This window comes from Drosophila novamexicana, unplaced genomic scaffold (assembly GCF_003285875.2).
Source record: "Drosophila novamexicana strain 15010-1031.04,08,12 unplaced genomic scaffold, DnovRS2.1 tig00000463-arrow-arrow-pilon, whole genome shotgun sequence".
In the NCBI taxonomy this organism is placed as follows: Eukaryota; Metazoa; Arthropoda; class Insecta; order Diptera; family Drosophilidae; genus Drosophila; species Drosophila novamexicana.
Window position 1 is genome coordinate 28,112 of NW_020824807.1, and position 4,809 is coordinate 32,920.

Genomic DNA, 4,809 nt, shown 5'->3' on the forward strand with positions numbered 1-4,809 from the left:
GCATTCAGCTTTGTTATACCCTTGCAGTGGGGTATTTTAATTTTCTTACAAAACTTGTAGCTCATGGATGAAGGCATCCGACAAATTAAATGTATTCTTGATCAGTTTATGTTAAGTAGATAGGCTAAAGAGATAGTTGATGGGAATTAACCGACCCGGTTGGGGAAATTTATAGCCTATCCGTCAAGCTAAGCCCATACTCATAGCTATGTCTCAGACATAATGGAATCTAGACCCTTTCATTTCGGAAAATGCTTGCCATTTTTAACATTCTTGATTTTATTTTTGCTTTATTTTAAGCACAGCTCGAAGTTTCAACGAACTAGAGACGCCAAAATTAGTAGGGTATATATATATTATAGAGTAATTTATAGCCTGTCTGTGAAGGGTATTCAAACTTCGGCTGTGGCTCAACCGACAACATTTACAACATGTTTTATTTTGTTTTGAGTTTTGAAACTTTGCACTTCAATTTGGAGTGCATGCAAATAACAAGCGGCAACTGCGGCAGCTGGCACACCAGAGAGAGAGAGGGAGAAAGGGGGGAGAGGAGGAGGGGGGGCACACTTGGTCACAGTTGCAGGTTGTTGTGGCATGCGGTAATTCGCATTGATTCCCACCGGCTGGCATCTGAGTCTTCGCTTGATTGGATATGCTTAGACGGCGGGCCGGCTGATAAATGGCGCATGTTACACTTAATATATACACATTAAATGTGTCCCTGTGTGTGTGCTGTGTGTGTGCTGTGTGTGTGTCCATGTATGTGTGTGTATTTCTCTCGTGTCGTTTTAAGAGTTCAAGGTTGAGCTTTAGTCTTCAGCTGCAACCGAAACGCAACAAGCGCACTTTTGCCTCATTTACAAAAGTCACGTAGACGCATAATTAACAGGAGCGCCAGCCAGGGATAAAGGACCTTTCCTCACCTTCCTTCCCTCAGCCAACTCCCAGCTAGCTTCTGGCTTTTCCCCCAAAGGTTTATTCGAACATACGCGCTTGCTTTGTGAAATTAACAGCAGCATAAGGTGACACCTTCAATTTTTATACACACACACACACCTACACTAACACCTGCTCACGCACACCTGCACGTGCTCCGCAAAAGTTTTGTGCCTCCAATTTTTGTAGTTGATTTGCGGCTCCATTTTTTTTTTTTTTTTGGCAGCTTTTACTTTTTACGAGCCTTTGGCATGCGCCCCTTTAAAAGAACGAAAACTTTGTGTTTTATGGAAATTGAACCTTTTCTAATGAAGCTGCAGCAACAACAGCAACAACAACAACAACAACAACAGCAACAACAACAACAACAACAACTATTGACACCGTGTTGCATATTTTAATAAAGTTTTCCTTGGCCATGTTTATGCCTGCAGTTTATTGGCCCGTAAATCAGACTCTTGCGGAGTTTTCAAATAACACCTGAGAGGCATATCTGGAAGTTTTATGAATCGACCTTGATAACTAACAGATGGCGGCTCGAATATTTATGTGTGGCCTGTTGCCGGATAACCAAATCTTGGGCAAACCAAAGCAGTTTTGCGCTAAATCTTAAGCTGAGGCATTAATTGGAAAAGCAAAGAAATATTAAGAGAAGCGCGTCTGAGCGTCGGACTGATAAACGGCAAGCCGCTGGATCAAATCCAATATTCATTTTTGGGTTAATGTCGCAAGTTACCCAAAAGAAATTTCTGTAGCATATTTGACATATATTCATTTTACACGGGCAACGCCGGGTTACTTCTGTCGGTGTCCATATAATACACTAAATTTAACGCTGGGGTTATTTCTTTCGGCATCCGTATAAAAACGCTGGTTCAAATCCAACATTCAGTTCACAACAAAATTTCTGTAAAACTTGCGTATTTAACAACATTACTTTTACACGGGCAACGCCGGGTTATTTCTATCGGTGTAATACACTTAATTTAATTGTGCACATCCTGTATTAAATTACAGCTGCATTTTGGTCAACTTAATGCAAAGTAGTTGACTTTTCGCAGACAGGACGCGCAACAGGATATCCTGTTGAAAATTAAATTCTTTATTTATATATATGAGAGAGAGAGAGAGAGAGAGAGGGGGGGGGGGGGGGAGCAGGAGCAGATGGAGATGTTAGATGGCCATCAATCAAAAAAATTCTGTTGGTATTTAGCCACAAAAAAAAATGTAAAATTTGCAATTTGAGGTTGACAAACAGATTAACATTAAGGCCACAGTTTTTGTGGGGTGCCCAGAAACAGAAGCGAGCTCTGCGCAATTAATGTGTATTAAACGTGGCCCATTAACACGGCTTTTAATAAAGTATACGCCACGTGTGCTTGGGCGTGGCAAGGTGCTGGAAACGGCCATCGAGCCGTGATGATGATGATTGATTTACCCGTCTCAATGAGATCTGGGCTCCTGCAGACCGCAAAATGTAAACGAAATCAGAGCCAAGCAATGGCTAAGTTAGCTGCAATGAGTTTTTCTCCTCCGACAACACGAAGTACTCGAAGATTAATGCATTAAACTCTGAGCTATCCTGTACGCAATGCGTATGGGTGAGTTGCAGCTGTGCGAGTGCTTGTAACAGGCAGAAGAAAACTTTTTAGAATTCATATTCTTGATCGAAACGATGAGCTGCACCGAATGTGCGTTACGGCGGGTCGGTGCTTAATACAGGGTATACAGGCAGATGGAAACTTATACAGGCAGATGAAACCTTTTCTGAGTCCAAATTCTTGGTCAGGGTATACAGGGTATACAGACTGAAAAAAGCACTTCCGAAAATATATTCTTGAACCAAACGACAAGTTGAGCCGAACGCCGCGTTCCGGCATATCGCTGTTTAATACAGGGTATACAGGCAGAAGGACACGAATGTGCGTTACGGCGGGTCGGTGCTCAATACAAGGTATACAGGCAGATGGAAACTTTTCTGACCCCATATTCATGATCGAAGCGACGAGCTGAGTCGAACGTGTGTTACGGCGGGTCGGTGTTTAATACAGGGTATGCAGAATATACTGGGTATACTTGATATACAGAGTATATAGGTAGCAGGAAACATTTCCAAATTTAAATTCTTGATCGAAGCGACGAGCTGAGTCTGTCGCTGTTTAATACAGGGTATTCCCAATTTGGTCACTGGAAAACTTTTGTTTTAGTTTCAGCTTCTCATATGCTTTAATGTTGCTTATTTAAGGCATTTTTGACTATAGACGCGCACCTGCAGCTGCGTTATGCGAATGAGACAAAACATTTGTTGCCACCAGCAAAAGCAACAAACACAGACACACACTTCCACACACACACACACACACACACACACACACACACACACACACGCACACACGCAGTCAGACACAACTAGCGCCGCGTGTGGCCGCCAATTTGAATTTGGGCCCAATTGCACGTGCCCGCAGGCAATTGCGGCCTCTCTGTTTACGAATGTGCGTATGAAAACAGAGAGAGCACAAAAAGCGTGGCGGTCGTGGTAAAGCGCAGACGCAAACCAAAAGTGCACGCAGTCGGCAAGCAGCACGACAACACTGGCCAATTGCGGACCAGTACGTTTTAATTTGAAATATTTGCAGTTTGGGAATAATTCTTGTTGAATGAAACTCGTTGGCAAAATGTAAAATTACATAAATTGAAATTAGACGTAGTTATTTAAAATATTGTTTGGCTACTTTTTTTATACGAATTTCTCTTAACGCACGCAGCAGCAACAAGCGCCAGCAAATAGCAGCAGCAAAACAAAAGTGCGCGCAGCACGACAACACTGGCCAATCGTTTGCATTTGAACACTACAGTTTTGAGAATAGTACTTGTTTTATATGCGCGCAGCAAGACAACACTGGCCAAACGCGGGCAATATACGTTTACAGTTTTGTATTAATTGTTGTTAAATTGAAATTTTTGGTAAAATATAAAATTAGATAAATAGAAATTTGACTTATTTCATACGATATTCTCTTATCGCGCGCAACAAGCGGAAGCAAATAGCAGCAAACGCGCAGCAGCAGGTCGCTCCATTCCAATCAGAACCTCAGACAGGCGAAGGGGCGGGGCCGGGTGCGCACATACTGAGCAGAGGCACTGTTGGAGCATTTGGGCAGCAAACACAGTTCGACGGCAAAGTCGCGCGCGAACAGTTCGAAAAGACGGAAGAAACGCGTCGCGTCGCGTCGCTAGAAAACTTTTGTGCGGAAAATGTTGAGCGTGGAAAATGCCGGCGGCAACATTTTTCGAAACGTAATTCAATTGAAATCCAAATTAAATTTGCGCTGAATAAACACAAAGCATTAAGCAATAAACTAGTGTGTAGAAAAGAAAATTGTGAAAATTCAATTAAATGAATTCCAGAAATATTTACAAAAAAAACAAATCATAAATAAAAAACGCTTTTTATTGCCGACTTTTGTTTCCTGCGGTGCATCAGAAAAGTCATTTCTCGGTAAGTTTTACAAATAGCATTTTTTTTTTGTTTAACTTTTTCCGGTATTTAAATCAAATAAAAACTGTACAGTGAAACCTCCGACGAGGCTTGCCTTACACTTAAAAGCCCTTGTTATTTGAGACAAATATTCAGCAAGCTCTCCGAGTATTTGCTGTGTGCAACAGGAAGTGCTTAATAATGCACCATAAAGTAAACAATTGACTAACTAATATTATATTTCAAGCTTGTGCAAATGTTTAGCTAAACAACTAAATTTCAACGCTGTCAATTCAGAAGCATTTCGCGTTCGAGCAGCTCAGGTCTTTCGTTTTACAACAAATTTAACAAGTTTCAAAACCCTAAAAAAGTGTTAATAAATTAAAAATGTTTTA